The sequence below is a fragment of the Malus sylvestris genome, chromosome 8, assembly GCF_916048215.2.
Source record: "Malus sylvestris chromosome 8, drMalSylv7.2, whole genome shotgun sequence".
Lineage (NCBI taxonomy): Eukaryota > Viridiplantae > Streptophyta > Magnoliopsida > Rosales > Rosaceae > Malus > Malus sylvestris.
Genome location: NC_062267.1, coordinates 20,022,808 through 20,034,571, shown reverse-complemented (window position 1 = coordinate 20,034,571; position 11,764 = coordinate 20,022,808). Strand labels below are relative to the sequence as shown.

General features: G+C 39.6%; 1 pseudogene; it reads left to right on the top strand.

The window, feature by feature from the left end:
- The first annotated feature begins 7,040 nt into the window (after nucleotides 1–7,040).
- LOC126632371 (uncharacterized) lies at nucleotides 7,041–7,639 on the top strand (annotated as a pseudogene).
- The last annotated feature ends 4,125 nt before the right edge of the window (nucleotides 7,640–11,764 follow it).

The following is an 11,764-nucleotide window of genomic DNA, read 5'->3' as shown; positions in this document are numbered from 1 at the left end:
AGTATCCATTAGTATACCATTTATTGGGATTTTCACGAAGTTTACTGCGTCAAGATTCCAAAAATTGTCTTAAGTGATAGTAGGGTGCTAAAAGGATAGCACTTGACGTAAGAACATCAGGGGGAACAATCATTTTTGGTCCCCGATAGTACTAATCTTCTTAAACACTAGTTATCATTTCGGATCTTCAGGAGGAAGATCGACTTCCATTTAAACTCGTTTTAAAGTAGATTATTAGTAAATTTCCCTTTCTAGCTTGGGAATCCTAACCAATACCAGTACCCAAATTTCTTTTGGTGCTGTACTCGTCATTTCGATGAGTATAGGCACCAGAGTGCGAGTTGTTATACCTATGAGTGGTGCAAATCTTTGAGGTAGCGAGTATTTCCCTAGAATTATGGAACCCCTCATAGGACCAATTCCTTAACAGTTGTCTAAAAACCATTACCTGAGCGGGCTTTAGTTTGTAATCAACCTATAGTGGCGCTACTAATTGACGATATTGTCCGATACTAATTGACGATATTGTCCGATATCCATGAACTGGCAATCAGTATTCAGGCGGTATGATTTCTGATACCAGATACTTGCTAGTATTTGGAAGTGATACCCTTGTGCCAGAACGTCGATGTACAGTTTTAGGGTAGCGAACAATATCAAAATCATCGTATATGCGTCAATTAGCGGCACGACTAATGGATTTGATTAACAGTGATTGCTGAAGATGAAAAAACTAAATTTTGGAAAGTTAAGAGCAAGCTTTGTAGTAGGACAATAAACTCATAGTTGTTTCTACCTTATCACCTATCTAGGTAAACATAATCTTTTCGACTAGCCACCTTCTGGATCACTTCCACGGGTAGATAGGAGAATCGAAGAACGAGTAAATTTCTCACTGTTAGAGTGAGCTGAGTATTTAGAAAGCTTTGAGGACCTATTAGCATGTGGTGTGGTGAAAGGAAATATTATGGTACGTTTTGAAGATGTACATTCAGGCGTCATAATCCAAAGCCTTACCTGAGATATTATCATCGATCTACTTTTTCATATTACACTAGTTTTCCTTGCGTCCATTTGAGTAACTCCTATATCAGTTTTCCTTTTGACTTTTAGATCAAGTCTTACTTCGTTAAGAGAACTTAGTTATTAAAGCTTACCGATTAGGGAAGTACCCAATCAAACATTTTATCTAGGGAACTTCAAACTTATTCGCGAAGGCGAAAGACTGAACCCTAGGTTTGTACCTAGATTTTAGCAACTTGATCAGTTAAAACCCTACTTCGAACTGATGGTCTAGTCAACCAACTTTGTAATCCGAGTTTGCCTTTATGGTTTGATGAATTCGTAGTGGTCTTATCGATGATTTTCTTATCTACCTCGATAATGAGACCAAATTCTCTAAGCTCTGTTAGTCAGCTTATTACTAGATTTTTTTTCAACTAAAAGCTTTGATTAAATTGATACTCTTCTTGGGAGATGTGATCTCAATGGACGAGATTATTTTCTTTTCTCAAAAAGCTTGTAATGGAAGAAAGTTGATATTCTTACAAAGTGTTGTGAATTTGAGATATTCTTAGTCTTGTCAATTTTATCGACAATTTGTCAGTGAATTCTTAGCTACAGTATCCTTCTTCACTTTTCGGCCGAGGAAAGTTAGCTTGTTTTGAAAAGTTGGAAATGAATAAAATTTCAGACAACCGAACTGTTGTCTCATTTCACCATCACCTTACACTCTTTGATGATGGTGATCTTTTAAAGATTCATAACGACGTATCCTTGGATGTTTTGGCTGTGTAGAGGCAGCATGACGGAGTATCACTTATATTTCCAATGTGTAGAACTATTTGGAATGAGTCATCTTATGTATGACTGGGGGTCAACATTTACCATCTTTGCTTGAAATCAAATAACATTTCTTTGTGGAGAACGTGTCCAAAATTCTTATCAACCTTAGAATATCTTAAGTACATTTACTCTTAGAATGATCTAAGTTTTGGACAGCGGCAGTAAAAGGACTAAATCAACAATTACGAATACATTATCATATATCAGTCCGGTTGTACAAAAATGACATATCTACCCTTGAACATTTTTAGCTTGTCCTATTCTATTTCAGTTGGAAAATTTGAGTATCGATATGACGTTACCTTTAATCCATCAAGAAAGAGTTCGAATGGTTATAATCACTTTTGTTATATGAATGGAGTTGGGAAGTATCTTTATACAACTCTTTGTACGAAGTATTTTGTATGTGTAGAGAATGTGAAAATCAATAATCATGATGCTGAACCAATGCTATGTTTATGTGGTGTTTTAATTAGTGGTAGCTTTACTTAAGTGGAAAGTCGTATTCTTTTAGCCTCAAAGCTTAAAGTGTTGACGATGATTTCTTTCCTTAAAATGGGCATTGGAATTTCAACAACAAGACACTTGTGAAGACAACTAAGATAGAAGTAGGATGTTGTTAACTTCTCCGCGTGACGTGATCTAAAAGTCCTCGTTTGTGATATGATCAAATGTGGAGATGGGAAAGGAATTAAAATTGAGGCTCCATTTGAGGTGTTTGAAGAGAATTCTCAGTCTAGGCGCACCTCGCCTTTGGTTAGAGTAAGAAGGATGTTTGAAGAAATAAAATCAAAACTTTATAGACAACCACATCTTCTTCTTTGTTTGCTTTCGGAGGAGAATGGTATTATGAGAGAGCTGCTTCTAGACTTCTATGCTAGTTCAAGCAAATAAAAACCAAACCAGATTATCATATGAATATATTTATATTTCATCGTGCTACATATTTCACTTCTAAGCCTTTGAAAGTCTTTATGAAGGTTATGAGTATTAGATGTTGTTTAGTATCACATTTCTACCCCTAAAATAACGATTAGTCTTAAACGAGCTTCTCAGACCTTAGTAGATGTGTTGCATTTTGTTCGTTCCACGAGTAGTATGGTTGTAACATACCATTATCTCTATTATAGTTACTGGTAACTACAATTAACTATGGTACTATTGGAGTCGGCATACAGAGACTTATGCATAATGCATATTTGATAGACGCTTGTCTTGTTAGAGTTATGTGTAATTGTGGTTACATTCCTGGTTACGAGTATGTCATCATTTGAGAAATACTATAAATATTTATGAGTAATATGCAATTTTTAAAAGAGTATTGTGAGCAAGTATTTGAATGATCGAGATTGTGATATGGAATTTAATGGTATTGACGATGTTGCCTGAGAAGGTAGTGTGTGAGCACGATCGAGGCGTGTATGTGTACTTCCCAATGAGGGGCAAGATGGTAATATTGCACCCTCGGGAATTCCTTACTTGCTTGTTGAGACGACAGTGAGTTATTGGTATTACGGGCTACAAACTGTAGTATCAATAACTTATTGTTGAGTTCATTAAGCAAGTGGGTAACTAGGTCCGTATACGAAAGTATAGATGAAATTTTTCTGTGTTCGGTCTCTGATTTCAATGCAATTACTTTAACTTTACGTTATTGTTTTTATATGTAATTTGCTATTATGTTTTTACATATTTATTTTTGACTTGGGGTTTTCGTAAAGAATTTTATATTGAAGTATTTTTGACTTGGGGGCATGAAAGAGGAATAATTGCAATCTGATCTAGACGGAATAGCATTCTCTTTTATGCAACCGCTCTAGTTTGATTTCTTTGTATGAGTACATTTTCTTACGATCTTTCGGAGCATTTTATGTATAACAAGTGATTTCAAATTTCGAGGATGAAATTTTTTTTCAAGTCGGTAGATTGTGACGACCCGTCCTTAATTTTATGTCTTTACAAATTTTAAAAGCGTTATTTTACTAAAATGCCCTAGAGGTGAGGGTATTGACTTTCGTTGACCAACGTTTAGTGAGACATATGATTTATTCTTTTGGCGTATTTACGTAGTATCTGGTGTTATGAACACATAGATGTAGGAAGAAGTGAATTTGGAGCTATGGTTGAAGTTTTACGGAGCTACAAATCTGAAAACTACGTTTCTCAGGATTTCCATTTATTATATATACTTTCATAAGTATTATAATGAGTTTGAGGTTATTTTGTGAAAGAAAGAAAAAATATATATATTTAGAAACTGCCGAATGGCAGCAAGAGAAAGGAGGGAGAGTTTTAGGAGGAAAAATGAGGGGAGATGCTAGCGAATTGGGATAGGAGAGAGGAAGAAGAACGACCAATTGGGGGGAAGAACAAGGAGAGAAAGGAAAGGGGTGAAGAGCACCCAAATCGGACCTGTGCATCACACACCCAACCCGGTTTCGAACCGGTGAAATTCCGGCCAACTTCCACCATTGTTCAAGAGATTTTCACCCATCCATCACTTGCAAACTACTTCCACAACCTCCCCTTTTCCAATTCCACCCAAAAACAAAAGGAATTTGATTGTAGTTTAGTGAAGAAACATCTGTGGGTGCCGCGGGGAACCTTGCTTGAAAGCGACCAATTGTGAAATGTTTTCCTCCAATTACCACTACCAAAACACTCCCTTAGAACCCAGGAACAAAGCCCAAGCAGCAGTGGAGGCGTCAGAGCAAGTTTGGAGGTTGAATCGAATCACACCCAATTCTAGGGTTCTGGCGGTTCGTGGGTAATTTCAGGTGTTTCCCGGCCAAATTAGACTTAGCCACAAGTATAAAGTTTACTCATATCATTGAGACCTACAATTTTGTAAAATTTGGTAATTTTTAGAAATAGTTGAATTTTCAGGCGAGTCGAGGTGGCTGACCGCCACCTGCAGCGGCGCGTGGCCAGGGGACCATCGATGCTACTTTTAGGCTAAATTAGAGGTCTTGAATTCAGGTTTGATATTCGTATACTGTAGGTTGATCATTTGAACCTAAATTCATTACGATACGTTATTTGATAAAAGTGTGAATCGACAATCTGATCGTTGGATCGTCACCAAACTTTAATATGTTATAGTACATAATATTTGAGGATCATAAGAATTTATGGATCGGGAATCCAATGCACGGATCTTCCCAAATTGGATTTGTAAGTTAGTAAAATAAAACGTTGACCGTCATTTGAATTTGCAATTGGCAGAGATCCAACCGTTGGATCGTAATGAAACATTTAGATGTTGTTCTAGAAGTATAATGTGTATCTTTGGAAGTAACGGATAGGAAATTTGTGATGTGGATCTTCCGGATCGAATTGTAGGGGTGTGTTTTATGTAAATTATGTATTCTATCGATAAGAATTTTGATATGTGATTTGATAATTATTCTAGGCGCCGATCGTTCATGACGCCTCGGTGTGTGTGTTAGGGAGTGGTAGTGTGGACTCAAAGTGAGTGGGATTTTGGTTTTTAATATATATGTATATATGCTTTGCATTTTCCCAGAAAAATTGATTTAAATGATTTTGTAATTTAAATGCCATGTCAAATGCTTTATATCTTAGAATAAGCCTTTATTAGTTGTGTATGATATTGTTTGACGTTGCGGACGCTCTGATAAGTTCCAGGTGAGTATATGTATTGATGATTGTGAGTTGCATTATGGTGGTTATACATAGATGCATTTAGAGCTCATAAACCTGCACCCCGGTGTTAGTGCTCCCGCCTGTGGCCAGGGCACAGTCTTTCACGTGATGTTCACCTCCCGCACCGCACGCTCACCTTAGATCCAAGTTTGGTACACAATCCTGTTATATAGACCACTATAAGTGGTTCTGACTCGTAGGTGACCTGGGATTATTCGTACAGTCTTCACGTGATCGTAGCACTTGAGCGTAATTATTTACATCCAGTCATGTTGTACAAACCACTATAGGTGGTTCCTACTCGTGTGTAGGCATACTTGATGAGCTAGAGGTTCAGCCGTACAGGCCACAATAGGTGGATCCAGCTGACATATTACTTTCATTGATTTATTTCACCTGGTTTACTCGTTCTTAATGCTAAGATATTTGACATGGCATATATGTGGATTTTGCTATTTTGAATGTGGTTTCGATATATGTATGTACTCTATTTTTTGGGAAACTATACGGGTTTTACAACGAGGGTTACTACCTTTGATAAGTGAAATGGTTTTTGAAAAGCTTTGTTTTTGCCCACTCACGTTTTTTGTTTTTCGCCCCTCCAGGTTCTAATAGCAAAGTTTCCGTATCAACAAGGATTCATGGTGTTTGTACCATACCTAGAGCCTCCGTATTTAGATCTCATATAAATACTCAGATGACTCAAATGTAATTATGTAATAAAGGAAGGGGCACATATGTAATAAGTGAGGAGCTCTTATTCTATAAAAGGAGTCCTCACTCTCCTCATTGAAGGAGGCCAATTCTTAAGCCTGATTCCCACCCTCAGAAGCTTCACTCTCCTATTCAGAGGCTCTCTCTCCCTCACAAAGAAATACAATATCAGTGTGGACGTAGCTAAAAAATTGGGGTGAACCACGATACATTTTGTGTTATTTACTTTCTTGCAGATTCACCGTCGGATTTACGTTGTTCTTCTAAGACCTCTCCGGTTTTGTGCATCAACATTTAGCGTCGTCTGTGGGAATCGACACGAAAAGCTATGTCGGTTCTTTCCCCTTTTTTCATCGCAACCACTATCCACCGTGGATCCGCAAAAAAATCCAAAACGCCTATGGATCTCCATTTTCATCTACCAAACAAATCAAAACACCCAAATCTCATTTCAGAGATATCACAGTTTTTCCAATCACTTCTTAGAAAAACCCAAACAAACGGTTACAAAAACCCATAAAATACCCCTAAATATCTGCACACTCATTTTCCTCCTGGCGACCCCTGTCTCCACCTACGGATCCATTAGCATGAACTGGGGTATGACGACGTCACACCCACTACCGACGGCCAAGGTGATAGAGCAGCAGATGCAACCTCTTCCACTACAGAGACATTCATGAAGGTCTATTTCTTGTCCCATTTTCACGTCACTGTTGAACCCAATCCTGGCCCATAACCCGGCCCAACACCGCCCGCCATTGGATATGGACCCCCGTCTCCACCTACGGCGCAGAAACAGAGCGAAGATGGATATGGTGAGTACGAGTGCGAGTTCGAGTGTGAGCAAAAGGAAGACAACGAGTTTCCACAGCAAGAAGGTGACTCTAGAAGATTACCTGCTCCTCATTCAATCCAACTCCCACCTCCATCTCACTGTCGCTCATCTCAATCAGATCATTTCCATGCACAGATACAAAAAGATCTACAAAGTTCCCAAGGCACGTTTGAGCGACGCCGTAGGCTGGCTGCCGCTGGTCGATCCGACTCGCTCGACACTCAGAAACTACATCTCTCTGTTTGTGATCACCACCTTGAAGGACGTTGCCGACCTCGCCGACCTCAATTGGAAAGAGTGCTGCGTCACATCCGTCGAAACCCTAAGCTCATGGAAACACACAACCTCCGCCCCTGCTCCTTCTATAAGCCCCAGCCACGACGTCGTCTAGTACTTGCAAATTTAACAATCACCGTCGTTGGCCTTTGATTGTAGACCCAAATGCGTCGTTTCTGCTCCTAACTCTGCTTCTGGGACTGCTTGTCCAGAGAAGAAACTGGTGCCGAAGAGGAAGAGGAAGCGATTGCCGGTTTCGCTCGTGCTGCTCTGAACTCTGTTTTGTACGGATCTTGCTGACGTCACAGACTTAAGTCTTGCGCGATTAGATACATTTTAAACCAAACCGCTGCCAGTTACATCCTGTTTGCTGCCTATTCCACCATCTCCACGGATGGCAGCGTCAACAGCTATGCTGTAAACTTCCCGGAGACCATCTCGCTGCTTTCTTGGCTTTGCTGTAAACCTGCAAGACAGCAGAAAAAGAGAAAGGGCCAAAAGTGAAAAGAAAAAAAAAATCAAAAGTAAGTCTGTGCAGGTGAAGATGTCTGTAGGTGGAAAAGAAAAAGAGATTGAGTGAGAGAGGTGCGGTGGAAAAGAGGAAAGCAAAAGTGGAATAAAGGAAAAAGAGGAAAGAGGAAAGCATTTGGATAAGTATACTAACCTTTTACAGCTGGAGTACACCAACTGATGTTCATATCTCGTGATGTATACTGACCTTTCATCATGCATATTCCCATTTTGAAAAACACATCCGAAGAACATGCATAAGTATCAAAGTATGAGAGATCATGCTTGCTGACCAAAAGTATCAAAGTATCAAAGTTTTCCTCCAACAGTTGGACCGCTGAGGTTGATATGAAGGGAGAAATCTTGTTGTCGCCAAGTCCCAGCAGTTCCTTTTTGAATGATGTAATTTATTTTTCTTATCTTTTGGAGACATCTATATAACCTTATCAGAGGGAAATAAAAAAAAAGGGCAAGCCCAAAATAATGGGCTGGAATATTATGTGGAGGGCAAAGGCCTATATGCCCAAAAGAGCCAGGCCCTCTATTATCACCAACCAGGTGATCAAAAGTACGTCCAGTACTACAAAACATTATTCGGCAGCATGCCGCTATTATCACCAACCAGGTGATCAAAAGTACGTCCAGTATTCCAAAATTATTCGGCAACCTGCCGCTATTATCACCAACCAGGTGATCAAAAGTACGCACAGTACTCCAAAATTATTCGGCAGTCTGCCGCTATTATCACCCACTAGGTGATCAAAAGTACGTCCAGTACTCCAAAATTATACATGAGCATCACTCATGTCAATCATACATAAACATTCATGAGCATCACTCATGACAATCATACATAAACATTCATGACCATCATTCATGTCAACATTCATGAGCATCACTCATGTCAACATTCATGAGCATCACTCATGTCAACATTCATGAGCATCACTCATGTCAACATTCATGAGCATTACTCATATCAACATCCATGAGCATCCCTCATGTCAATCAACATAACCATTCATAAGCATCACTCATGTCAATCTAGCTTCAAAAGCTTCATTTACAGAGCTCATGTCAATCATACATAAACATTCATAAGCATCACTCATGACAATCATACATAAACATTCATGACCATCATTCATGAGCATCACTCATGTCAACATTCATGAGCATTACTCATATCAACATCCATGAGCATCACTCATGTCAATCAACATAAACATTCATAAGCATCACTCATGTCAATCTAGCTTCAAAAGCTTCATTTACAGAGCCCCAACTTCAAAAGCTTCATTTACAAAAGCTCCAGCTTCAAAAGCTTCATTTACAAAAGCTTCATTTACAAAAACTTCAACTTCAAAGCTTCACTTGCAAAGCTTCATCTACAAAGCTTCAGTGCAGGGTATACAAATACCGCCCCCAAACAACTGCCACTTCAGCCCATACATGGATTCAATTTGAAGTCTCCAGCCAACAGACTCTATTGACTGAAGACTTAGGGACGACACTATGTACCATATAATGGGCTTCCACAACTGGGCCTCATGAAAAATACTTAGGGGACTTAGCCCATTATTTATGTATTGAGGAGCGAGCCCTTATTCTATAAAAGGGACTCTCTCACTTTCATTAGAGAGCACCCATTATTCATGTACTGAGGAGCGAGCCCTTATTTTATAAAATGGACTCCCTCACCATCATTAAAGAGCATCGCCGCCTGCTAAGCAACCGCCTCGCCGCGAGCATCACTCCTAACCTATCACTTATGTATTGAGAAGCAAGCCTTTATTCTATAAAATGGACTCTCTCACCATCATTAGAGAGCATCGCCGCCTACTGAGCAATCGCCTCGCCGAAAACACCAACTCTAGCCCATCATTTTTTGTATTGAGAAGCGAGCCCTTATTCTATAAAAGGAACTCCCTCACCTTCAAACGCCACAAGTTGAGCCAACCAAGGCAACATAAGCCACAAGCCGAGCAGCCTCACAACATGTGCTACTTCTAGTTGAGCATCATTTCACTTTGAGCACCGCCTCATATCAAGTATAAGTTCAAGACGACATCTAGTTACTTCGGCCCACACATGGACTGAATTTCAAGTCTCCAACCAAAAGACTCTCTTGACTGAAGACTTGGGGGACTACTGTTTGTACCATACTTAGGGCCTCCATATTTAGATCTCGTATAAATACTCGGGGGACTCAAATGTAATTATGTAATAAAGGAATGGGCAAATATGTAATAAGTGAGGAGCCCTTATTCTATAAAAGGACTCCTCACTATCCTAATTGAGGGAGGCCAATTCTTAGGCCTAACTCCCACCCTCAGAAGCCTCACTCTCCTATTCAGAGGCTAGCTCTCCCTCACAAAAAAATACAATATCAGTGTGGACGTAGGGCAAACATTGGGGTGAACCACGATACATCTTGTGTTATTTACTTTCTTGCAGATTCACGGTCGGATTTACGTTGTTCCAAGACCCTTCCGGTTGTGTGCATCAACATATGGCATATCCCCGTACAGGTGACTTCCTAAGATGGTATAAGCCTTATCTTACCTTATTGTACTTTACTTATGCTCCATAATTACGTGTGAAGTGGGTTCATTCCCGCTCACCAGCGCACTCTGGTATTGAGGCACTCTTAGGTTTAAATTTATTCACATTTTTCCATATCATCACACTTTATGGCTTCTTCACCTTCCAGGTGTTGGCTAGCACAGCTCGATTCAGAGTTCTAATGGACATTCCGGGTTTGGGTGTGTCATTTATTTTCAGGAAATAATTCCAAAATAGGCCCAATTCAATACTCTTGTTTGTTTTACTACCATTAAACACTATTCTTTATTTAAATTTCCTAATTACTCACAAAATCTACAACCAAAATTTACTTACCAAAAACATAAGACTTAATTTCATCTTATTCATCGAATTTCATTTCTTAAATCAACTTCCCAATAAAATATAATTCTCGATTATTTAAGGCTTCATCTAACCCCTGTTAGACTGCCTACGTACCATTGAGCGTGATCAAGCCTTTCGTAGTTCACCATTCATCCTTTTATCCATTTCGGAAAATACTCTAATAACAGCAATTATCAACATTAGATTTCACAATTGAACCAAAACAAATGGGTACCAATTATGGATTTAAAATATCAAAATCTACATAAAAAGACAGCGTCGGCCCACTGGCCACGTGCTGTCGCAAGTGGCTGTTTCCGATGACCAAAAACCTAATTTTCCGACGAACTCCAAAAATTACCAAATTTTACAAGCAAGTAGATTTCAATGAGAGGAACAACTTTCATACCTAGACCAAAGTCGAATTCGGCCTGGAAACACCCCAAATCTCCATCAATCCACCGAAAAACCCTTTAATTGGGTGTTCTTGATTCAACTCTAAAACAACTATGCCACCCCCAATCTTGTTTAGGCTTTGTTCCTGGGCTCAAGAGGATGCTATAGGTGGTGGTGATCGAAGGAAATTGTTTCAGAAATGGTTGATTTGAACCACAGTGTCGTCGCCCATTCTTATGTGGGTATCACCAAATCAAAACCAAATATCTTAAATTTTTGGGTGTAATAGGTAAAGGGAACGATGGGGAATGTTTTCCCCGTGATTAGTTGACGTGGTTCACCAAAAAAAATGACGAAAAACAATCGGAGGAGGTGAAAAGGACCGGCTCGGGTTGGAAAATTGAAACGAGCTGAAGGGGGGTCCGGGTTCCCCTCCTTCTCTCTTCCCTCCTTTCCCTCCTTTCTTCTCCTTCACATTGGTCCTCCCTTCTCTCCCCCTTTCCCAATTAGCAGCCCCCTCTCCTTTCTCTCCGCCTTCTCCCAATCTCAATCACACATTTGGCACCATATCCACACTCCGACAAATCTGGAGCCTTCCAGATCAGTAAT